Genomic DNA, 27079 nt, shown 5'->3' on the forward strand with positions numbered 1-27079 from the left:
CAACAATAACACAGGTAATGGGACCCAAGTGACTTTTAATGAATAACAATTTTGTTCATTGGACATTCATATTTTATTAGGTGCACTTAATCTAATTTCATGCAATTTGTTGAAGTTATGATCATGGTATGTGGAAGAAAATCTATCTTAAGTGATAACAGGTAGCTTGATAGGAAGGTCTTTCCACTATCAGTTTTATCTAAATTGAATTGGCTGTCTGCCAGTTTAAGCATAACATATCTTTCATTTGGTAAGATGTTTCTGAAGTGCACATGTAAACTGTGTGTGTGTGTCTGTGTGTGTGTGTGTTTCTCAATGTGAAATTACCATTGAAAATGTTCTTGTCTGTTGAGATAAATAGTGTGTGAGAGATAATATAAATAAATGGTTTATGATGAAAAAATCACTGACGTAAAAGCCCTTCTTCAGCAGTGTAGAAAATAAACTACTTATTAGTTGATCGGTTGGTGATTTCAGTCCGGTGCAGATGTACAGTAATGATCTTTATTGGCACATTAAAATTGCTGATCCCCACTGCGTCTGTGCCCTTATATTTGCTGTATTGCATTGGATCTGAAAGCACTAGGAATGCTGACTTATAAGGTGTGAGATACCTGGGTTACACAAATGTGATTTACTGGCATCTTTCAACTGACTTTTTCTATAGATACTCATATTAATCTTACTGAATGGTGAGCTACTGTAACATGCTAAGGAAAACATTTCTGGGTTTTACAGAGTGTTTTACCGCAATATGGAATACCTTTGGATTACATTAATCACCCACTGTATACTATGTGGTTGTCATGGGATTACCTCTGAAAATAAATTCACAAGCTGTAAACTGCTGCAGTAAAAGCAGTCTGTGGCTCATTCAAACAGGTTAGTGGCTAATCTAATAAAAACCTGAATTTTCTTGTACGGAAGAGGTGGTGATTAATTTGATGTTATGCATATGATGGATGGTCTGATATTTTGCTCAGGTTTGTTTAAGCCAGACACATTACTGGGGAACGCCGTTATTCCAGAATGATTCTTTACTCTGTGTGTCAGTGTGCTGGTGCCACCTTCAGTGAAATGGGCATATGAAATGGTACACTGTATTACTGAGCATCTATTATCCAACTTTTGCCTAGACCAAATCAAAACATTGACGTGTGAAACACAAACTTCCACCACTATTGTTTTTTTTTTTGTTGAGCAGTAGAGAGTGGCTTTGGACAATAAATTAAACTGCAAATGGGTAAAAATATGTAATCTGTGACTTCGGAGTATGTCTTTTTATTTGGTCTAGGCATGTGTTTATTTATTTTTTGATTTTGGACTGTTTGGTAATACAGTGAATGTGTCCTTAACAGGGTGAACTATTTTAGAGGTGGCATTCAAAGTCTTTCAGAACAGGTGTGGTCTGTTAGAGTACAAATGCTAGATATTCTCGATGATACCTCTTTTTTTCTTGTATTTCTTTGTGCTACTGAGCAGCCCTCTCACATTCACTGGAACTAGTCCAAGAGAGTGAAAAAGGGCACTGTCAAACCTGGGGTTTCCATGGTATTCTGGCAAAAATGTGAGGGTTCTGGATACTATTTTTACTGTCTCATTTATTTAATGTTGCGCAGGGACTGTTTACTCAGGAATATTTTGCCTGTGATTAAAAGAAAAGCAATGCAATGGCAAATGCAAACACAAGTGAGACACAGACTCACAGACTATAAAACAAAAGGGTTGAGCGACCTTTTTTGGTTACCTACAGTACAATTTTTTTCCTTAACAGTAGCCAGCATTAGGGTGTTGTATGGTTTTCATCATAGTGTAGTTGAGTTTTTGGCTTTTCTTTGCCTTCCTTGGAAGCCTTGCAAAAATAAAAGTGTGCTGAAAAACCGTCATCCACTGTGCCCAGATAAAAAGCAGTACAGAATATATCTTAATCTATATTCCAGATATTGAGTGGTGCAGTTACACCCAGAATAACCAGTGGCAAGTTGGATTCTTTGACTTCATTTTAACTAATATTCTCAGTGTGCTTGAATCCAGCAAACACAACAGTACATTATTTAAATGATCAGTTATTTAACATAATGTGCAACATATATGACTGATAACATAATTCAAAATGTGTTTCTATTTAATACAGTTCAAAGTACTTGAAACACAAGATACTAATTGGTTAAGGCCTCCAAAAATACTGGATGCTATTAAAAATAAAAACATGCTTTGTAATAATTAGCCCATGGTCTGTATCTCCTTAAAAATTATTAAATAATTAAATAGCCATTTAAAAAAGAAAACACATCAATTACAGAATATGAGTATCGATTTAATTGCTGCCTGTGACAGATTAACAGTTCGTGCCAGTACTTTGAACCACTAGATAATCAAATCGGAGGCATCGTTAATGTGGCTTCACAATTGGCTCCAGGTGAAGCTGTCACATAAATATAGAACATTCGTTCCCCTTTTTACCTCCATACACAGTGCTTTCACATGCCTAGATAAGTCCTACCCTTATTCAGGTTTACCCTAGTTAATTTAACATAGGCTTTTCACACTTTTACCATAGTTTTACAGTCTTTTCCTTTGGGTTCCCTGGACCATGGGAATACAATGATTTACCATGATAAATATTGCTAAGGCATGTTCATGTGTTCATGTTCTTTTTTCCACTTGGTAAAGTGTTTTAAAGCATAGTTTAGCATGTTACACCATAGACAATGGTAGTTTAACCATATTATAATGAATGGTTTATTAGTAATTTAACAGATGCATTTGTCGATTCATGTGTTTACCTTCCTTGTCAAAACCACCATTTCAATTTCAACTTTCTCTGTCTTGAACGCCACAATCACATTTTATTAATCAATTACAGTGATATATGATCCATCTTTTGCCTCTATTTGTATGCTTTTAAGTATTACGGACAACATATACTGTACGTTAAGGAGAAAACCGAAGCTGTTTCTGGGTTTGAATGTTTGTTTATCTGTTTGTCTTTTTCCTTGTTTCTAATATGCATTTCGCAGTAGTGGAATACCAAAATGTATTTAGAATAAACTATTATTTATTGCTAGTGTACGGTGTATTTGTCATACATTTGAAACACCCCATCCCACATATTGTGAAGACTACATTTGATGATTTGCAGAATATGATCCTACCATTTTCACATGTAATCCTGTTTGATATCAACTATGCGGCTGCAGGTTATTTAATTGCAACAGGGAGAGGCAGATACTCCATCTGGGATCTGCCTCACAACGCCAGACGGGGAGCGGGACCGGGTGTAGCTTTCAGCTGTGCAGATAATTGCTGATAAGGTTTCCTGGCCATTTCAGGAGGCAGAGCCATGAAGGAACTGGGCTTGAGTAGGACTTTTAAGAAACTGGAACATGATCATATTTCATAAGCAAACATTGAACTCTGATTATTCTTTAACTGATTTAAATGAACATTTTCTGTTATTTGTTCATCTTTTTGTTAATCTGTTTGTTTTGCATTGATTTATGCACACATGCATTTACTGTAGTAGGACAGATTTGTTTTAGGCCATGCCATTGTGTTGGCATTAGTGTTTAAACCTCTTGTTAAATATGAACAGTGCTGGGCGAGGTGGGTTCTATAATGTTGTTGTTATGTCCAGGTGTCCATCACCCTGACAATGAACACACCTGAGCATCTTGGAGAATGCCATCCATTGTCTAAAGACTCCTGTCAACCTCTATTCATACAGTATTTTACATCACGGATAGTGGGCAAACATTGACAGCACTGTGTGATGCATTAAATATGCAAAAATAATGTATACCCTAACATCTCTCATGTTTAGGAAGCTTTTCATTAGATACATCAGTACTTAAGCTGAGAATGAAGCCTGGCTGATACCGACATAAGGATGGCAAAGTTTGCTCATATATTAAATCACCACAACATGTCTGAGACAGAATCTGGGGCTGTGTAGTGTGAAGTGGAGAGAGAGGGGAGGGAGCGGCCTGCTGGTTCTGAAGAACCGCCTCTACACCTGTCTGTCAGTCGCAGTCTTCATTAGGCCCCGATGATGAGTGAGAAGACAAATGTTTCCAATTCCCTCTCCCAGATGGCCGAGCAGAGGTCATCTGAGAGCCTCATTTTTCAAAGGGGCTTGCTGAAAATGAAGATGTGCTCAGCTCTGCTTAAGCTTCTCATACCTGTTGGTAGCAACATTTTTCATCTTTTTACCAGTCAGATGACCTTTCTTAAAACACAAAGTGCTCTTTATGGTATTCCTCAAAGATAGAGATTTTTAAGTTTTTCAGTATTATTATCCATCTTGGATGAAACTTCAGATTTCAATATTATGTTTTACAAGTCACCCTGTTTTGAAAGAATACAATATATTTGGTTATTAATCCCCTAGCTTGGTGTGTAGAGCCAGGACAATCTGACACTTAAGTCTTTGTAGAAACATCACACTACTCTGCAGTTGTCTCTGTTGTTTTCTTAGTTTATTGAATTAAAGATTTCAGTTACACCCTTCTGGCAATGAAAGACCCTATAGGGAACTTCTATTTGACCTTTTTATATGCTTTCATGCTTGCCTGCATAGTTTCTTACACCCCTCTATTTAAAATAGAAAGTCAAACATTGACCAAGGCCAACTAGACCAACTGAACTTCTACTGACAAGCACATATCAGGAAGATACATTGCCAGTGCATGACTATAATATCTTTAGATTGATTTAATAGCAGCAGGGCACTTCCTTCACCAAGTGCACTCCAGCGGCTGGTCTGTCCTCTGTCTGCATGTGTTTCTGTAACATCCGTTATACAGTGAAAGTACACTGTGACTGCACAGCCCCTTTTTCTCAGCAGGTGTTTTGACTTCTGTAAGTCACTCAATGAATTCAGGATGTAACCCATAGTACTTTAGCCTGTATCTGTCAACAAGCTCAATGAAATCGTCTAACCCCACATAATGAACGAGTGTCAGTGTGGAGAGGAAGCCCTGCACAGACAGTAGTGTCGGCCTTGCTTGCACCACTCTTTAGTACACAATGTTTATCTTTCTTTTTTTGGCTTCTTGAGTGCTGCAAAATGACAGGCCTCCCTTTCATTCTGCAGCACAAACTCTCGTTAAAGACTGGAAGAAAGACAGAAAAGGGGCATATTTTAAGACTGAAAGGAGGTGGCCAATTTCCTGAGGAAATTTTTTTAGCCAAAGGAAAAAGAAAAAAAAATCCAATGCATTAGTGGTAAAGCACTTTTCTGTGTTTGTATACTGAACCTTTTCTCACTATGATTGTGATTATTTTTCATATCTGGAGATTACAAATGGATGAGTAGTGTGACAGTTTATTTATTTGGTTTGGTATTTCACATCTGTTTAATTGAAAAAAAGCTGCTCTCATATAAAGGATTTCTGTTTTTCATCTCAATGGTCTATCCAATATTGTTTGAGCTGAGGACAGGTATATTGTGGAGCATATGCTGAAATCAGTAATATGAACTCCACATGAACTGCAGAAGCTTCTCAAACATGGAGGTAACTGATCGTGCATCTGTTTTTCCACACTTACTTCTTTTATCAACTGACCGTCTGGTTTTCTATTACAAAGTAGCAGAGTAAACACACAAGCTTCTTTCATATTCTACATCCTATTCAGTTACAGCTAACTTGTCGAGCGAATTATCAAAACTATTGTTCTTTATTGAAAGGTTTGGAGATTTTATTTATAATGTATAGTTTATGTCTAAAAGCATTTTTGTTTTTAATACCTTTTTAGATTGGTTTTGTTTTCAATGTAATTCTGAAGACCTTACATTGTCTCAACTTCACAAAACCACAGTCTGACTAAAATGTAAACAAACTTAAGTAATGAAATTGAATTGTAAGTCATGTTCATTTTGTTGAATGGTACGGCATGTTTATGATTTTAACATTCTCGTAAATAAAAACAAATCTGAATTGAACAGCAGTGTAAAATTATGAAACCGTAAACTTAATGAAATCCATGTGCCATTAAACCCCAAGAGCTCCATTCATTAAGGACTCTGGCAGTTTGTACATATATTTTCATTAACATGACATCATTAGTGCCTTTGAGTCACTTGAAGGCAAACCTTGTACAAGACAAGTGTTCATGATTTTTAGTTCCTTACACTTTGAACATTCAAGTGGAACTTTGCATTATTACCTAACTATTCAGTACTGGTTTGAGTTTCAGCTTTCTTTCATGATATGCAGTCTCATCTTCACTTCCTTTCATTGAGAGTTTGACTGTTGGGCAGTGCTGATTTACATTTCCTCCAACAATGCTTTAACTGCAAGATGGTATATGGGAACTCTTCTGACCAAATTAGCTCTATGGAGAGATTTGACACTAGGGCTACACAACTAGCTTTAGTGATGTTGGACTTTGTTATTCTGCTTTCATAAGTCTGGAATGATGCAACCGTTGTGATTTGTGGAACAGAACCACATAAGAAAACTCATCACATGATGTGGTTTGAAAGTCTGAAAGTTTTCTTGGTTTGTTTTTAAATGGTATAGAACACTAATTAAAGTATCTTCAATATACACTGCAAATAATGAGAGACTATATTCTGACTTCCGACTGCTTTTTTGTTTGGTACAGTGTTGGGGTAAAGAAGAGAATTAGGTATAGATGAAGGAAACATTATTATTTAATATTGTAGCCCTTTTGTGTATCCACTCTGAAGATAATTACTTTAAAAAATTCAGATGCATGGGCTTGGCTACACATGGTATCATTTTAGACATTTGTTTGAATTACTTCAATACATTCCCATTAAACCCAGCACCCCATATTTTCACTGCAGTGCCTTTAAATATTTGACTCCATTGTCTTGCTAAATCTCAGTAAACTACATTAACATCAATTACTAACATTTTCACTCAATCTTTTGGCTGTTAATGTTGATTCTTACCACATACAAGGCGTACACTTCTCGCTGTCTGCCGTGGGTATTTACTAATCTGTTCTGCACTTGCTTTGTGTATGATAATCTGAAATTGCTTTAAAGAGAGGTAGCACTTTTGAACAATTAATTTTGATCAATTTGAATTGATTATTTGTTTATTTTATTTCATCCTACATCCACCAGTTCCAAAGGCAAAACACCCCAAGAACAAGCAGGAACTAAAGACAGCTGCAATACAGGCCTGGCAGAGCATCACCAGGGAAGAAACCCAGCATCTGGTGATGTCTATGGGTTCCAGACTTCAGGCAGTCATTGACTGCAAAGGACTGGCAACCAAGTATTGAAACTCACAATTTAATTAATGATTAAGTTTAGTTTGTCCAAATACCTTCGAGCCCCTAAAATTGTGGGGACCACATATAAAAATGGGTGTAATTCCTACACCATTCACCCAATTAAAGATGAAAGTCTACACTTAAAGCACATCTTGATTGTTTTGTCAAACGTACAAAATGCTGTTAATACAAGTATACAGTCAAGACAACTGAAGGGTTGTTGTAACATTCCATGAAATACATACATACATACATACATACATACATACATACATACATTATATATATATATATATATATAGCAACATAAAATGACAATAACGAATACATTAAAAGGCATTGAATGTTAATTATCAGATAATTAATACATGTTTAATCTACATTTCCTTCTCTTTATCATGCTTTGATGTGATTGGAAGACATTCATATTGGCAGGACATCTCCCAGCCATCTCAGGGGACACTGCATTAGTCACAGATCTTTGGCAGGGAGTGGGATAACGGAAGGCTCTGCACAATACCCTATTTTCCACAATGTCACTAGAGTCCTCAAGAATGTGTAAACTTTTAAGGCAAATAAAATATTAATTATTCACCCTCTTTATGTAGGGTTACAGTACCTTTTTATAGTATCAGTTTCCATGTAATTAATCATTACGTTTATACAACTGTAACAGACTAAATAACGCTTCTGTAGTACAATTATTTATATAATAAAAATAATATCCACAAAACATTGTTTACGCTAAATTCAGAATCTAGACTTTCTGACAGCATCTTTAGTGGGAAACACAAAGGCATGCAGACTCATTTTGAACAGGAATCTGAAGCAAAAAAGATGTATTGAAAACCTACAAGAAAGATGCTTCAGTCTGTGTGAACATGACAGTATGTGTTTTTTCATTATGTAAAAGGTAATGGGTATATATATGTGTGTATATATAAATACACACAGTGAATGTCTCTTATAGTGAGTACAAATAGGAAACACATACATATACTTAAACACAATTTGTAACCTTTAATGATGTGGTTTGAGAATTTAAAATTATTAAATATTTGAATAATTTCCACATCTGTTACAAGCACGACCACAGCCATCCATTGTGAATATGACTTCAAAGCCTTGCAAAATGAATGACATAAAATGATATAAGAGGAAACTTTCTGTGCACTGGGAAAAGCCTAAATCTTTTGTTTTGGAATCTATGTGAAATGTGACAATAGAGAATTTGTCACTGGCTGTCAGCCAATCATTATTATTTTGGACATTTGACAAATAATTGTATTGTTTTGTTTAAAGGACGTCATATACATTTCCAGAAACAGTGAATGTCTACCTACAAGAGGGAGGGGGGGGGGGATGTTGACGGAAAAAAACGTGAGAGAGCAGGAGGGGGGTTGTTTGGGTGGGGGGGGGGGTTTGCCACAGACCCCCGAGCATCCCCTTGCAAACCTCAGTTTGGGAACCTCTGCCTTACAAAACCAGTAATGAAACCATGTTGCACAGTTTATTGGATTAACTCTGCTCTACTGCAACAAAACAGGCTTATCTTGATCCTCTTCAGAAGGTGACTTTCAATACTTTCACTTTTGTCCATAATTCCTCTACTAACCGATTCAGAGGGGGAAACCCAGACCTCGGCATATGTCAGTAACACTTAGCTAAATAAGCTCTTCTCAGTGTTAAATGCTTTCTTACTGCCATCGATACAGGCAGTAATGAGGTGACTTGCCTGCAGGGTGTGTTAATAGTGCAGTTAAGGATTTCTGCAGAATTTCAAGCTGGTCCCCATTGCTTTCAAAGTGATGACAATGATGATTCTCATATTATTATTATTATTATTATTATTATTATTATTATTATTATCATTATTATTATCATTATTATTAATTGACAGACACATAACTAGCTTGGTCTCACTCTAACAACTTCTTTGAGAGCATTATCAACCACAGTCACCTCTGACAGTGTCAGCCCATACGTGCATACCTCCCGCCCCAAGTCTGAGCTTTATCATTACCTTATCAACATACCAACACACTTGCTCAGGCTACACTATCACAGTTTAAATTAAGATGTAGTCAAGTGAAATAATGCAGAATATAATAGCTAGTTACATCAAATATAATTTTGAAGGTGCAAACCACAGACTACCACTACATTGGATCAGTTCAAAGGAAATATTTTACTAGGGGGACACTCCTCCACATTCATTAATATATTTGTAGCACTTAGCACATTCCTGGCCTCAGTGCTCATTTGTTCCTCTGATTGTAGTGACCAACTTATAGACTTCTGCCTTAGCACCAGAACAATATATGTATACATTGCTGTGCATTTTGTATGTCTTCACCTTATTTGGACACTAGCTTCCTCACTAACAGGTCTTGTGTTGGTTTCCTAAACCATAAATTATATGGTGGCAAATGAGTTCATGAATAAAATAGACCTTTAGTTTTTGATTCTATATGAAAACACTCCAATAAAGAGGATATTTTTGCATCCAAGAAACTCAACTGTGAAACATGTGAATCACATTATTTCAGTTAATTTATTCAGGCAAGTAGTTCAATATCCCTGCAAATTGTAGGAAAAACCGTAGACTTGAATAATGGATGATTCCAGCAAATCTGCTTCCCAAGATAATATGGTACCTTTAAAAACATTTGGAAAAATAAAATTGAAAAGGAAGTCAACTTTCCTTTATTCGACACTCTGCTTTCTGTACAGTCTATGGTTTTAAGTGTAGGCCAGGGGATGGCCCGATGCGCTGTGAACTACTGTACAAAATTGTATATGGTTACAAATGTGTCAGCTTGCTTTGATTAATTATATAGAATAGGAACGCAAATGATTGGATATGATATGAAAAAAGGAACATGGCAGGAGGCTAGGTCGCCCAGTGGCTTTAAAAAACAGTCTTGTTTACCAGAACCTTTCCAGTTCTTGCTCATCTCCTGACTCAGATCATCTTACCCTTGGGAATTTACTGCTTCCATTGGATGAGACTGAAAAATTGAGTGCTACTGGAAGTGACGCAGCTAATGTTAATGCTTAGTTCTCAGATTAGTTTTGAATTATTATCATTAAGATTTTAAAAGAGCCATTTCAGACTGTTATGTCTAAAATATATAGCCAAATACAGTCATCAGTAATACATTTTGGAGTAAACAAATAACACTTTTTCATCAATTCACTGCTGAATGAAGGCCTCCAAAAGATGTTTCCTTTTGTTTTGATCTACAGTTTCTCATTTCCATGTCACGCCTGCAAAATTCATTATTTAATCTTCCCATCCTTTATTTGGTCTTCTAGAGAAAAATATAAAATCTCAAAAGACATTAGAAACAGACCTAAATGATTAAACCCTTCAAAATAAATCCCCCTTAAAGTAAAACGTCTCTTGACATGAATGGAATCAGCCCAGCTTTTGATAGAACACTTGCAGTTAATTAGGTGGTTCAATAATATACATACCATGCATTTCCTGCATGTACTTCATTGGAGTATATATTATCCAATATGAAATGGAAACCATTACTAATGTAGTAACTAAAGTGCTTAGCTGACATATCCTTGTAAACTTGAGAGGGAAACCATAAAAGAATGGTCATGGCTTGGGTAAAAACTATTGTATCACAATCTTGATTTTATTTTAGATTGTAGTGAAGTCATTATGTTAAACAGAATTAAAATGTAAAGTCTGCTTTAAATTGTTTTAAAACGGCATGATGGAACCACAACTGATGGCCTTGAATTTCACACATCCCTTAATACATCCCATATTCTTGGCACTACTTGTGGGAAACAATACACCTATATTGTTGAATCGATAGATCCAATATTCAAATACAATTTTACTGTTGCTGCTTATCTCCTTCATAACAATGTTACAATGGCTTAAAGTTATCAACTGGAAACTAACTTGGCAAAATGGTTTCTAAAATAGCATTATTTTCTCCTGTGATCTTCATCACTGAGTGCATTTCTGTGACGTCTCCATGTTGTTTTCATAGAAATGCTCTAGCTGGAGCCCGTGGATATGGAACGGCTATGATGTATATTTTAAATGAAGGATTGACAAGAGTTGCCCTCTGCTAGTGTGATCCCATTTGCCTCAAATCAATTAGTCAAATAAAGTAAATCAAATCAATCCTCTAATATTGATATGACTTAGACAGTGTTGGGGGGAAGTGAACAGATGTCTTGAGTTATGTTTTTTTAAGGTTTTGAGGGATAAAGTGTGTTTTCTATTCAGCACAGTCAATAAGCTTTTGTGGAAGCCTCCGATAAATACAGATGGTTCCTCTGAATGTTTTGAGAGGTCAGAACTATGCATTATGACTCAGATAAAAAACAGAAAGTACAGAGATGCTGTTCTTTGTATATTTAGTCTGTCTCCGTTCTAATTCATATTCAAGAATGCTGTGGTTAATTGAAGGGATGGTATGATTTAATATGTTTAAGGAGGACTGGTTCATCATGAGCAAAACATATTTCTGGAAAATAGTGGCTAGTTTTAAGCCAAATGAGAAATATTGTCTTGATATGGCACCTAAAAATGTGCCTACTTCGTAAAAAGAACACACAGTGCAATGGGTTTGTGCAATGCTAACAGTCTATGTTAAAGCCTAAGACTTACATGGATATTTATACGTTGTTTGTATTTGCATTTGATGTCATCCTTGTGCTTTTTTTAGCAAAAACAAATGAGGTACTTTATTTGAACTACTTCACATGTTAAACCCCAATCTGAGAATCAGATATTTTTAGAGAAATGGTATATTTGTATTTAACTTGCCTGAGTTCTTGGAAGACCGCAAAGTTAACCAAATCCACTCACTACCTCTAGTGTACACATTGCATTAAATCCATCCAGACGTTTGTGTTAAAAATAAGATGAGTTTGGGATGGGATCTGACATCTCAGTGTTATTGCTCTTTATTATGCTTTAGTGTTGTGCACGTTCCCAATTTACACCTATTTCAGGAGTTCAGTAAACCCCAATAGACATATGTAGTTGAAGGTCAAAAGAGTTTATTTTGACCTAGACTTGCTTCACTGAGGGAACGATGAACTGGCAATTAGAACAAGGTCATCTGAAACCTCCTCCACTACACAGAATGAGCGGAGGAGGGAGGCAAAGCAGTGAATGCTGGGATAGTGCTTGTGTTAATACTTATGCTTAGGAAGGCTGAATTCAGGAGTGATATTGGGGTTGTCCTCCTCCCCAGCCTCAGTTTAAAACTTGTTTTGAGACAGTTAAAGATGTGTATATTTATATTTCTAATTCTGAAAAATGCTTATGATTACTTTACTCCACAGTTGCCTTTTCATTGTATTCATGGTTGTTGTTTGTTGTTTTTATTTTATTTATTTGTTTGGTTAATTCAGTACAATTATTTTATAAATCAGTAGAGATAAATACATAGAATTACAACAAACAAAACATAGCTTACCTACTCAATGACAACAGCAGGTCAAGTTTTATACTGAAGGGACATTGTGTTAGCCCCTAAACTAGAAGAGCCACTGACCACTACATGCAAACAGATTTCTACACTGTCAGATGCTTAGGGTGGAAATAAACAATGCTTGATTTTATTTTGGCTCGGCTTTATTGTAGTATTTTCAATTTACAATTACAGCTTGGAGAAGTGGTTAGATCCAATTCAAAAAAATGGGCACTGCTTCTGTGACAGTGTCCAAAACAAGGGTGTCTATGTGGATTGGCAACAAACACAACAAGTAGCCTAAACAAAACTTAGTTTACAACAGAAGCTGCAGAAGACTGGTAAGAAGAAATTACATTTTGAAGAAGGGAAATTGTACGTCTTTAGTATGTCTACCTGTAACCAGCTAGAATTCCAGATATTTCTTCCTTATATCTTAAAGGTTTGCTGCAGAGATTCTGTGATTCCAGAAGCACTGCCCGATGTGGGGAAATTTAGATTTGCAAATCTCGGGCTTCAAATTCTTCTTCCCCTATAGCTGTCGAAATATCTCTTAAGTTAAAAATACACAGGCCAGACTGCTTCAGTTCCAGACACAGACTTGAAGCTCTTAAGTGGACTACTGAAAGCTAGCTCTTGGTACAGGCCTAGTACTACATTCAAACTCCATCCAACCAAAATAAAGTTGTAATCAGGTAATTAAGTAACTAAAGTCTGCTGCGCACATTCTTAATAGTCATAACTGAAGCGCACCATGGAGTTTTACGCAGATTGGAAAAAAGCTGTTTCAGAATCTGTTGCCAGAAGAAAAAATGAATTTTCCACCTTCTCTTCATGATTTTACCCCTGATTTAAATGCACATGAGTTGTCATTCTTAGTAAGTCTTAATTTGGATCTTAGATTATTATTGTATTGTATAAGCAATAAGCATCGATTTTTGCATGAAAAGCAAGATAAAATGATAAATTCTTGTGATGGTTAAGAATACACATTTATTTCAAACAAATAAAGCCAGAAAGTCTGAGATTATTATTTTAATAAAAGTTAAAGGCCATCTCTCCAATATATAAATCCATCCTAACTGAATAAAGCTAAATGCATTTCAACAACGGCCTAATTCATATCCTCTCACAAACAAAAACTCCTTTATGTGTTCCCTATCAATTATTGGAAAATCAGCAGCTGGGCTAATTAACAACATCCGCCATAGAAATATTTGAGTTAAATAATCTGTAAACAATTAAACATGAAAAAAATTGCACAATTAATTTTTGTAAGTTATGTTGCATTCAATCACAACATTATAATCAAGCAATCCCCCTCTCACTTAATCAATCCCTCCAAGTCCCTTGAAGAATAAACATACATTATACAATATGGAAAGAATCCTCAAATAATCATTTTTAATGTGTCAGTTAGTAAATGGTTTACATCAACTTTGAAGTTACTGCATGTAAACACCCGATCCTTGTGATTCTACATGCATCGAAGCGCCTAGTAGAAGAAAATATTATGCAATCGAGGTGAGTGGGGGCCGCCCCTGTAGCTCCCAGAAACAAAGGCATATGCATTGAGCCTTCATGATATAGTCCCCCATTGTAGTCTATGGAACAACTACCGCAGGTCCCTGCTAGTGGCATAAAAACACTGCTTTATCCTATCCTCCCCCCCCCGAAACTGGCATTCACTTGCTTCAGCCTTATTTCTTTCAGCTCCCAGGGGCCGCACATGGCATACTTTAGCCCACCTGCTCCGCGCCTCCAGAAGCCGATATGCCCTTGTTTAAGCCTTATTCTCTCAGTTCTGTGTGTAACAGCAATGTCATTTGATCCCATGGAGAGGCAAATGGATAGTTACCTTTTTTAACCTTTTGTGTATTTATTTATGTATGTATATGTATATTCATCCACAGCCCTGCACTATAGTCTACCCCCCCCTTGTTTGAATGTCTGCACGGCCCTGTTATTGCGTGGTTATTAAAATAAATATATGCACATATAGGCTACATAAAGGCACCTTCAAAATACAGCACGTTTAAAATGTATTCTATCAATTTTTACCCCGATAGGATCACTTGAAATGCGGGAAATGGAGGCTGTAAGAGACAAAACTGAGAGCAGTAAGGCTAAAGCAATATGGTCTTCTGGAGGTGCCAAGCCGGAGGGTGAAATAAGGCTGAAATAGGTGTATTGCGGCTCCTAGAGCCGGCCACCTAGCTTCCATACAGAGTGCATGAACCTGTCCTCATTCTATTACATTGTCTTAAATACACTATTATTATTATTATTATTATTATTATTATTATTATTATTATTATTATTATTATTATTATTATTATTATTATTTCTTGGCAGACACAATTATCCAGGGTGACTCACAACGTAAGTGCAATACAAAGTGCAAGAATACAGTTAAGTACAAGGCATCAAACATTACAAATTCAAATTTACATTAAACAAAGCAATTCAAAATATCACACATTTTATAACTCCCTATTTACACAGGTAAGTACAGTAAGTTAGGTCATACATCCTGGACAGTAAAAGCTAAGTGCTGTCAAGATGTAGGGTCACAATCAAGGGCTATGGGAAAGGGAGCAAGGAGGAAATCACTCAAAAACCCAAGAAGCATGATAAAACTCTGTGAAGTGCTATCTAACGGGGATTAAAGGACTAATATTACAAGTGTTGTCTGAAAAGATGTGTCTTGAGTAAGCGCCAGAAGGAAGTCAAAGACTCTGCTATTTTGACTTCGGTGGGAAGGTCGTTCCACCATTTAGGGGCCAGGGATGAGAAGGAGCGGCTCTGGAGGAAGGAGAGTGGAGAGGAGGCACCGGAAGACCACCGTGGTCTGGAGGGGATGTATGGAGAGATGAGGGACTGAAGGTAACTCAGTGCAGTGTGGTCGAGACAGCGGTAGGTGAGGGTCAATGTCTTGAACTGAATGCGTGCCGGTATTGGGAGCCAGTGGAGTAGTGTGTGCGAATCAGGTGTACACTACATATACATACATAAATACATACACAAATGTATAAATAAAGGCTCCTTCAAGACATCACATGTTTAAAATGTAGCCTATCCATTTGCCACTCCATGGGATCAAATGAAGGCGACAAATGGAGCTGTTACACACAGAACTGAGAGAAACAGGCTGAAGCAAGTGAATAGCGGCTTCTGGAAATGCGGAGCCTGTGGGCTAAAGCATGCCATGTGTGGCACCTGGAAGCTGCGAGATGTAAGGCTTTAAGAAGGGCATATCAGCTTCTGGAGGCGCGGAGCAGGCAGGCTAAAGCATGCCATGTGTGGCCCCTGGGAGCTGAGAGAAATAAGGCTGAAGCGAGTGAATGCCAGTTTCGGTGGGGGGGGCAGGAAATCATAGGATAATGCAGTGTTTTTATGCCACTAGCAGGGACCTGCGGTAGTTGTTCCATGGACTACAATGGGGGGCTATATCATGAAGGGTCGGTGCATATGCCTTTGTTTCTTGGAGATACAGGGGTGGCCCCCACTCACCTCGATTGCATAACATTTTCTTCTACTAGGCGCTTTGATGCATGTAGAATCGCGAGGATCGGGTGATCTAAAACATCAGTTTGTTTTTCTAGTACTTTACAGGGTGTTGTACATTTTGCAATCCAAATCACACACGGCCACAAATTTAATGTAGCACATAATGTTCACATTGGAAGCATTCTATTAGGCTGAGCAAGGTGCAAAATTATATAAAATTGCACTGCAGTAAAGTACTTGGTATAATTATTACTTGGACTGCATCATCATGGCTGATTTCTTTGGAATCATGCATGCTATTTTGTATGTTAATTACAGCCATTTCTTTGCATTGCTATTTCTCAGATGTGTGGCAGTATTTTAATAATTTTAACTGAAGCCCAGACAGAGCACTGAGTGCCAACAACCTGTAAACACTTCCTGACAGTGTTTTTTCATTTCTCTCATCAGGATTTAAGTGATGCCTGCTGTTTTAGTTAATGTACATCACAAACCAGGGGAAAGACGCCCTCTTCAGATTTACCATCCACAAGAGACTAACAGTTAATCACTGAAGGGGTTCTGACTTCTGTTCTGAAGGATTAGTACAGTGTAGCTTCTGTTGGCAAGCTTTATTCGCTAAATTTCCTTCAGTTATAAAAGAGAAATGGTACCTTAAATTAGAAATATACAACAATCATTATACAATAAATGGTTAGTGGTGATTTCCTTATCATTCACTAGTTTCAATTACATGATCTATTGTGTATTCCTCAGTTTCAACATGGCTCTTTAATAAACCAGCATTTTGAAATATTTTTTTCTTGCCTTTTTCCTACTATAAAGTAACCATTTATGTTTTGAGGGATGGCATTGTTTTACTGCCTCTGTTCAGAAGATAGGCCATGCTAACCCCAATTCACTAGCATCAGAATAACTTGAAACATCTTTTCAATATTGTGTTTTGGGATATCTGTTTCTGCATTGTACTGTTCCCTACAGCATACTGGTGAGACACAGAGCAATGGAAACATGTTTGTGATTAAGGGCTCCTGTACACACATTGAGGACTTAGTGGAAACATTCATGTTATTTCCCAAGGTCCTTCAGTACTGGTTAATTAAAGAGACCTTCAACCCCCACTGGACTGTGGCTCCGTGGTGCCACAGATGGGAACCAACTGCCCTGAACCACCTGAAAGGTCTTTAACTGGAGTTATTGCACTATGCATTAAATAAAATTAACAACAATGAAAACCAGGATTCATTTAAAGATTGTTTTATTGCATCTTATTTCTGTTTGTGTGCGGATAGGGTTTTTGTATCTGCCAAAATTTGCAAGATAAGATATTGAAGTAGGCATTTAGATGTAGGATGGCATTGCTGTATCACAAGTACACTTGATAAAGAATGAAGTATCTTACATCTGAACTAATATAAACATAGTTTTAATAGATGTGCTTTTTCTTGATAATGAGCTTAATGCTAATGCAATGTAGTCTGGCCTACTCTGAAAAACACCACAAGCTATCCTAATGTCCTTCTTTCTTTAAAAGGCTGGCCAGCTGACATAGTGTAACAAATGCCTGACCAGCTGCATCTTAGCACCCTGTGGTTTGGAGATTGCTTATACTGCAGTAATGTATTAATCACAACTGTAATTATTTACTCTTAACAAAAGTCCCATTGGAAAATGGTAATCATAGACATATGCATCATCATCTTGAAGCTCTTAAAGACATCTCCACAGTCCTAGTCAAAAATATGGTGAGGTAGGCCGGTCTATTAATGTGACTAAGGTGTTTGATGATTATAGGATAGCAGCCCACATCATGTCTTTGACCTTCATCCGTCTACGGTGACCACAGACAGGATCGTCCCTAGGCATGTCTCGCTCTGCAATTATTGTGTGATTCCAGTTCAGTCTTCATCTTCTCCTGAGGCAGCATCACTCTTGTGGGGTTTTTGAGGTTCCATTGTAGTACCAGCCATCAACAGCTGAATGTAATGCTAAAGTCGGGCTGGTGGTTTGTTTTGGTTTTTTCTTGATGTTAATTTTTCTAGTTTTTCTCCTATTTCTTTTTCTTTTTTTTCCAATTTGGCTGTTCTAATTTTCTTCCCCTTGGTTTTTCAGAAATAATTGTTTTGCTTTGTGGTTGCTTTTTTGTGCTGTCCCATTGCATGTGGTTTCATTCAAGCAGTAGGACTTCACATTTTCTTCTTTTAATAACTTTAAAAAATTGTATGGTGCTTTGGGGCATTATCAGAGGGGGGTGTCAAAGTCTAATTTGTTGTTTTTTGAGATTCATGTTTTCTCTGTATTTCTGTTATGGGTGATTTATGAATTTCTATAAATGTAATTAGTAGAAAATGGCGAATGGCCACTTCCCCATGTACTTCAGCTTGTATTATCACTCCAAATATATATTTCAATTCAAATATTTAATCAAATTAAATAAATTAGAGATTGTGCCAAGTTGCCATCTGGCTTGCACTTTTTACCATTGGATGGATTGCAGAGGGGGATATACAGGAAAACATTGAGCTCCTGGAGGAAGCAATTGATGGTTCAAACACAGATTTATTATACACTTGGGGATAAGGTGAATGAAATTAATGAAAACTGAAAATAAATTTTAGCTCCTGTTTGAGCCTGCCTTGTAGCACACAAACATATCCAACAACCAATCCAATCCTAATCTTTATCCAGTCCGTAAGAAACATTCCTTGTTGTTTGGTACTTGCACCTTTCTTATTTAAGCTTCAACTTCACCTGGTAAGTGCCTGACTTACAGAATTGCAGTGTCACCCATGAGCAAATGTAATTGTCAATGATGGTCAAGTGACATCCCCAAAGGCCTCTGACAGGTGATGTGTCATCCTGCCCCCCCCCCACTATAACAGAAAGTGTTTTGAACACTGGACAGTGCTTGCAGAGCTGTTCATAATTAGAAAAAACAATGTGTTATGTTTCATTCATTATGGAAACCTATTACACAATAATTCTGGATCTAATAAAATCAAACGAGTCTTCAAACGATACATATGCAGAACAGCAAAATAAAAAAATGCTTTCTCTCTTTTTACTGTGAACAGATATCAGTTGAGCTTGGAGAGTTGTTTGATGAAGTAATGCTTATTAGAGTTAAAACTCTAAAGCCATGCACTGTACAGCAGAAGAGTACATTTAGTGTTTCAACTGTTCCTTGTTTAACTCTCTGCCCCTTGATATCAATCCTTGCTATCCAACATTTTGCAGGTGGCTGAACTGATGATGTAGTTGCCTGTTCTAAAACAATTATTTTTTTCTTCAGTAATTTGGGTGTGGCGAACAGACCACTAATTTAAGAGACAATGCTGAATAGCTTATCTCAATGTGAAAGGCCCACAAATGACTGAATTAGAACACATCTGGTCTTGGAGAGAAATGCAGCAATTTCTGTAGCTCATGGTCAAAAAAGATTATCTTGAATGATTCTTTCCTAAGGAAATACTCCAGTCAAACCAAAGCATTATATTCTGGTGCACATATCACAAAGCCTCTGTGAAATGTATAATTTTCCTTGAATTATACAGTATTACATGTTTCTCAACTCGCTGGTGTAATTATGCAGTTTGAAGGTTTTACTTTTTTCTTTCTTATATCCTGTGCAATTCATTATCATGTAAAGGGAAGCTTGGTGATTGTCTGGAATTTTGAATGGAACCAAAGTGATATATCACTGAATGCAAAATGGAAAAAGGCACTTGGCTGACCTCTCACTTGGTGGCTTGGATAGATAAAAAGCCTTCATGTACAAGAATGTGGAATTTATTTTTTATGGGTTTATAGAAATACATTTTGAAACTATATATTTTTTAAGGTTCTTCATTTATTTTAATATTAGTTACTTTTGCAAAATATCTGGTTTGTGCTTTTTAATGATTTTTAAATATGTAAATACATTTGTACTCAGTCAGTACACTCCAATGTTATACTGATGTGATTATTGACGTGATTATTTCCTTACTGGTCCATCGACTCTACTGCTCATGCAACATGATTCTAATATAACTGTGACAGTCTGCTGTCTGGCACGGCACGGCTGCTGCTGACGCTCGTAGGTGCTCATGTGAAACAGCTGTGTTGTCCGCTGCCTCGCAAACAGGCTGCGGACTCACGGCTGCGGGCAATGAGCACCGTGGTGACTGTGACGTCAGCGGCAGCTGTGCCTTCTCTGTTTAATCCCTCTCCTTCCCCGAGGGAGGGAGCTAACCATGGAGACACAGAACTGGCGAGCACCCCTGTTAACTGCCCGGAGCACCCACGTTTATGTGGACATTGTTGTGTGCTGGTGTTTCCTTGTTCCCCTTTGTGTTTTTTTTTGTTGGACTTCAAATAAAGCCCGGACACCACTGGATCCCAAATCTCTCTGTCTCCGCTACCTGTGTCCGGCTGTTACAGTAACCTTAAATTATAATATGTAAGCTGATTACAAGGGAAAAAGCAAATTAATTAAAATAATTTAAAAAAATCTCCAAAGGAATTTGGTATTATACATTTTCAAGACAGATATTATGGTACTATGTTATATTACTGTACCATACTGTTATGTTTTTCATTACCCTCTTACTTCAACACCTTTTTTTGAGTGGGTTATTACCAAATGGAAACAAAACAGAGCCATAGGTTTCCAAATATAGTTCTCACCTGAATATCTGCAGCTGGTGGTTATACAAGCCTGGAGCTGTGGTTTTGTGTTGCATTGTTTTGTACATGTTGGATGCAGGAGCCATTAAGATTGCCTCTTATTTTCTGGGTAATCACATTACTGTGCAGGAACCTGATCTCATACAAACTGGAGTTTATTATTCAATTATTTAAAGTGAGCATGTGATTATGATGACCTGAACAGCTGTAAAAAAGCACATGAAGAAAAACACAAGAGATATCAAACTACAGATCGTTATAATCATTCCAGCATAAAGACATAATTATAATCTACTATAATGCTCTGTATAATTTTAAGGCTCACTGCATATTTAGGTTGTTGCAAGGAATCATCCAGACGCCACATTTATCATGAGCAATGCTTTTGTATTGCTTTTGTTGTAGAGGATTTCAACTTTAACGTGCTAGGGACATCAGATTCATGGGACATAAGAGAAAAGACTGATTTTAAAATTATTATATTGTGAGGGGTTTCTATTCAATAATAATAGTAATGAAAAAATCTTAATTTATAATTAATTCAAAGATTAATACTTTTACTTTTAAATATATAAATCTATAAAAATATATATACAATATGATGATGACATTACAAAAAAGAATGTCTGGCCTTTCAGTGTGACTAATCACATCTTGCATCAATTTAAGGATGCAGATCCACCACCTACAATTTAATTAGAAGCAGTTCCTAGTCCTTAATAGCCCCATGACCTGTGGTATGGGCATGTATGCTTATGATTGGCATTCAACAGTCTCTGTCAGCAAATTTCACCATTTTGCCCTGGTATAACAAAAAATAATATACTAAATATATACATATATGTTTTAATAGCAAGCATTTGTATTTTTAAAAAGTAAGTTCAAAACACTTATTAACAAAATATTAAGCTAAGATATTTCTATCACTAGGGGGAGAACTGATTTTTAAAAATGGCCCTGTGGATGGAAACTTGAGTTTAAAAGCATAGTAAGCACACATTTATTAAATCAGGATTATTTATTACAGTTGTATGAAAATTAGGGTTTTGGGGCTTTTGTTTTCTGAAAGAAGATCTTGTGACATTCTTTGATGTATTTTCAGCAAACAATGGTGGAGACAGAACAATTGCTGACAAGGTGTTTGTCCAATCACAGATACAGCTCCACCATCTAAAGCACAGATGTTTATGTATTTAATGGCACCTTTTTGTATTTATACTGCCAAAAAGTGTCATGCAGTTACTTTTATGAAGTAAAACAGGTCATGTTTGCCTCTGATTCACAGCATTTCCTTGTTGCTGTAAATTAAAAAAATAATGTATATATTTTTTATACTCATAATTTCAATATGATATATAAAATGTGACATGGTTCTGTAAGAAGTGTGGTCATGATATACTGCTTTTAAACTGTTGCTAGTACATATATATTGAATACTTGATGGCTTATATATATGGAAAAGAGAAGTTGTGAATAGAAGCAAGTGGAAACATCTTGGTGAAGCCTTCATCCAGCATATACAAAGATTATAAAGTAGCCTCTGAGAATAAAATACGACTGAGTGGAAATTTGTTAATTTGCTATTAGCTGGTAGGTCAAAGTTTTGATTTGGCTAATGTAATAGTGTATTCTTCCTTTAAACCAAGATAATTCCAATTGGGAATTTTTGGCGTCACTTGTCCAATATGTGCCACAGATGTGGAAAGTCTGCATCTAATTAAATTGAGAAGTTTGTGCAATGTGTTTGCCATCAATATCGTGCAACTGCATGGCAGTGGACAAGCCAAGTCTGAACTACGTTTGGCTGTGTCAGATATTCCCTTTGGAATTTAGTTGACACGAATGTTACAGATTTGTGCCATTCAGATTGGTCAAAGTAATACACCCTAAAGCACATCTCTGTCCCATAATGTTCTGTTCACTTTATTGATTTCAAATCACAGATGAATCGATTGTTTTAACCTGAATTACAGGGCACACAGAAACTTTGCTTTATGATACAAATTACAGTATATTGCCAATAAGAAAGACCTATTTCTTACCATTAGCTAGTATTTGCTCAACAAGCTGTATGTATTCAAATTATTTTTTTATTTTTTTATTGCTATCATAAGGCAGTTAATGCAGTGTATTAGTAGGAGACCCCCTTGGATAAGAGAAACTATATGAAAACATCTGATGTTAAGTTTAAATTACATAATTTCTAGACAAATTCTATTATGTATTTTTTTATATGAAGCTATGAAATATAAGTAATGGAAAACACATATGCAGAAGAGGCATGATTGCACTGTGTTGACTAATACTTGATGTGCTTTGAGGTGGCTGCTCACAGGGGTTAATAACACACCCTGACGAATCTCCAGTTGTGAATTTGGTCTGGTTGAATGTGGGGCACATTCAACCAGGGGGGTTTACTCATTATGTTTCTTCCTGACTACTGCCCCATTTCAGTTAAACCCTCAGTTTTCTTGAGTACTCTGCAAATTCATATGAGCTCATTAACTTGGCAAATTACAAAGTATCACTATGTATTAGCAGAATCTGACACAGAAAGTATGAGTTCAGCGATCCTCATGATTCATCATGAAAACCTCCTTTCAGATTTCAATCTAACATCAGTACACAGCACGTTCCTCTTCCTAATCCTCATCGAGTATTGCGGTGTACTTGGGTATGCATTTGTTCTTATTTAAAGACCACAAATAATATAGTCTTGCAGTTTGGAAAAAATAATACTACTGCTAATAAAACAAATGTCCCAAAATAATTGACTGGTGCACAGGGAATCAGTGGAATATATTTAATGACATCGGTACATGAAGATTGCCAGAATGGGAATATGCCATAACGTGTTGTGATTGTTGGAAACAAACAATAACAAGAAACATATTTCTGACCGTAGTGCTTGTGTTAGTGCATTCAACCCATAAACCTTCATAGACACTTTTGGCTAGACCATTGGAAATAGTTAATTCTTGGGAATTCACTGAGGTTTGCATAGATCAAAACATGTTGGTTAAATAATTAATTAGAATACATTTCCTTAGACCTATGACAGCATTTGAAAGAAGATGACCTTTCGCTGTTGCATAAGAAGTGGGTAAGTAACTTCAGACATGATAGTTTAACATGTAACAGTTTTCCCACAAACAGCTCCTCACACTGTGCACTATATATTCTCCCCATGCTCACTATATGAGAGATCTGGTTGAGATGAGGCTGGATCAAATTAGGTTGTAAAACTGCCTGCTGTATGAAAGAACTGTTTATGTTCAGTGCGTACTGTGCGTATTGCACATATATTTGCTTGCCTGGACAGGATTTAGCAAAACATAAATTCACAAATGTTAACACTTTATAATGATACCCTTTCATAATGGTTACATATAACAGCATTCTGTATTACATGAATATATCATTAATAACAACATATGTATATGTTATAATGTAGTTATAGCAAAAGTGAGATCAGAGACGTTACAGTTATTGACCAACATGAGATGAGCATTGCAGGTTCAATCACATCTTTCTGAAAGCATAAATATATTATACATGTGTTATAACAAACATGGTATAACATAATTACAATATTACTAATAACTACATTAATAATGATTTCATTGCTTTCATCCATTGACTATTAACACCATTATTTTGGATATAACTTTATTATAAATAATTGTCTGCATTACTCAATACTATTACTGCTTATCACTTAGTAAAAATTTTTGATTTGCCTGCATTTATATTTGTAACGTAGTTGGAATCTCACCCTGTTCATGTTTGTTTAATTACATACTTGTTTGGCATTGGCCTTTGTCCAATGAGACTGAAATTCAAAAATGAACTATTTATAAGTTGCATAGCACAATGGATAATTATTGTATGTGCTTTGTTTACTAAACTAGACTAAAGTTGTGCTTTAGGTTAAATATGCAGGGGTTCAAGTGAGTTACTTCATTTTCCTATGGTATTTTCCCTTGAAAACATGTTCTTTGTTTCACATCAAGGCAAGGGTACGTTTCTCTTTTGAGTTGTTTGCCAATCTGTTAAAGTGTCTTGCTATTTCTTCCAAGTGAAGGGCTCTACTGAATGTCTTGATTGCGCTCCAAATTGCCTCTTACTAATCCATGGTTTTAAACACACAATCAAAACATGTGTGTAGTCAACCACAAGGATTATAATGTATAATAAAAGGAATAGATTGGAATGATTTTTCTTAAAGCAAAATGGCTATCAATATGCAGACACTTTGCATGATTTTAATTTTCCCCAAAACACAACTTATAAGAACGTAATTATTGTTATCTGTGTGTTTTTGCATGTTTAATAAGTAGTAGTATCCACAATCTACCTTAGGGAAGCTTTGGTAGAGCTTTCTTCCCTTTTTCTAGCTACCAACCTTTATGGGAAATACCATTGCCAAATACACCTTTGTTAAAATATTGCTTAGAATTATTTTATTTGTTGAGTGACCTCTGAGACACATGATAGAAGGATCCTTTTGATCTGTCAGATGGTAATTCCTCTGTATACATATATTCAGTCTGCTTTTCTGTTCCTGTGTTGGACTTTATGGAAAACTTTTTTGGTGTTTACCTGGAAACATTCTATGACACCCCTTTTCTCATCTTGAGTGTCAGCAAACTAAGTGGACATTTTTCTATTCTAACACATGTGTGTGACCTCATTTTTATGTATGGTGCAGTCACAGCTGTCCTCGAAAAGGGGGTAGAGGTTTTCTAAAGCACTGAACAATAGAAGAGCTTGTTAATACCCTCACTATTTATTTGTATTCATTTTTTATCAATGGACTGACATTTAGCAGACATATTTAACTAGAGGCTGCTCTGGCAACCCAGAGTACACTCAACCTAAACATAACAGAATTATACTGGAGTAACAGGGGGCTGCACGTGTAATTCCCACAGAGTCTGATGGTTGTGTTATGAGCACCAGTGCCTTAGAGCAATCTACCTTAAAGAACATATATGCCATGCTTTTAGCTTTTAATGAAGATTACAGATCTTTAGATATGAAGACAAACTTCATAGTACTTTCTGAGCTTTATTTACTCTACATGCTATATCAGGTAGAGGACTTGCCTTTTACTCCTAATGGTATAGGTGATGGAAAAATGTAATGTCTGTTAAATAGTGTATTATTATTTTTTTACAGGGATACAACAGACCTATACAAAATTGTGGTACGTTGTAATTCATGGTCTGTAATAGCGAAGATCAAAGTGTGTTTTATGAAGACTTCCTCAACATATTACATCACGGACAGTCAAATATACATTTTTGTTTTAATAAACTGTAAACATTTACAAGCTTGGCTTCAGGCAAGCAAGTATTTTTATACTTTTTATTACTAGCACTCCTTGTAAAACTATAGGAAGGCTGTTTTCATATCATAAATTCTTTCCAGGATGTCGTAATGTACGAGGGTGGGCAGGCAGGCTGTATACGTTCTGAACTTCTGATGCAAATTGAAAATTCACAGTAAACTGTACTAGACACAGGGTTTATTTATTCCTGAGCAAAAGCAAGCCAATAGTACATTTTAACAGAAGTGCTTTATTCATCATTCTACTGTAATTCAGAAACATAATGAGAGGTAAAATAAACTTCATGAATTAGAAAAATAACTACTCTGTTGTACCCTTTATAGAAACATTATTCATACATGTCTCAATCATTTGGCAGTTTCAATAAAATATGCTACTTGCCTCTTATTTTTAAAGTTGTACTAGTGCTTTTGTATTTTCAGAAAGAAAATATGGTTCTTATTATATAATAGTATGAATGCAACATTCAAATGGAAAATTGTATTAATGCAAATTTGAATGCAAAGTAATGAGCAATTCAACAAATTGATTTTACTGTTAATGAGTGTGTTTTTTGTTTGTGTTTTGTTTGTTTCTCAGTATCTTCCTACTTCAACTCATGCCAAGTTACATTTACTTTGTAGTGTTTATTTATCACTGGAATTTATCTTTTGTAGAAAGTTTTCAGGGATGTGATTACAGTGGAGATAAACAAGTGCACAAATGTGTATATGTGGGCACATTTATTATCTGCTGTAAGTAAAACCAATGCACAAAGTGGTTTTATTTAAAGTGCAGGCTATAAAATCTGCTCTGTATCTTTCTCAAATTACTTTTTAAAAGGGTTCTTGGAATAAAAATG

At 36.2% G+C, this 27079-nt stretch overlaps 1 protein-coding gene across 1 annotated transcript in view; it reads left to right on the plus strand.

Annotated features, from left to right (window-relative positions):
* znf469 (zinc finger protein 469) overlaps positions 1 to 27079 on the plus strand; it is a 303856-nt gene that overhangs the window by 156453 nt on the left and 120324 nt on the right. The gene's annotated exons all lie outside the window — the stretch shown is intronic.

This window comes from Amia ocellicauda, chromosome 9 (genome assembly GCF_036373705.1).
Source record: "Amia ocellicauda isolate fAmiCal2 chromosome 9, fAmiCal2.hap1, whole genome shotgun sequence".
NCBI classification, from domain to species: domain Eukaryota; kingdom Metazoa; phylum Chordata; class Actinopteri; order Amiiformes; family Amiidae; genus Amia; species Amia ocellicauda.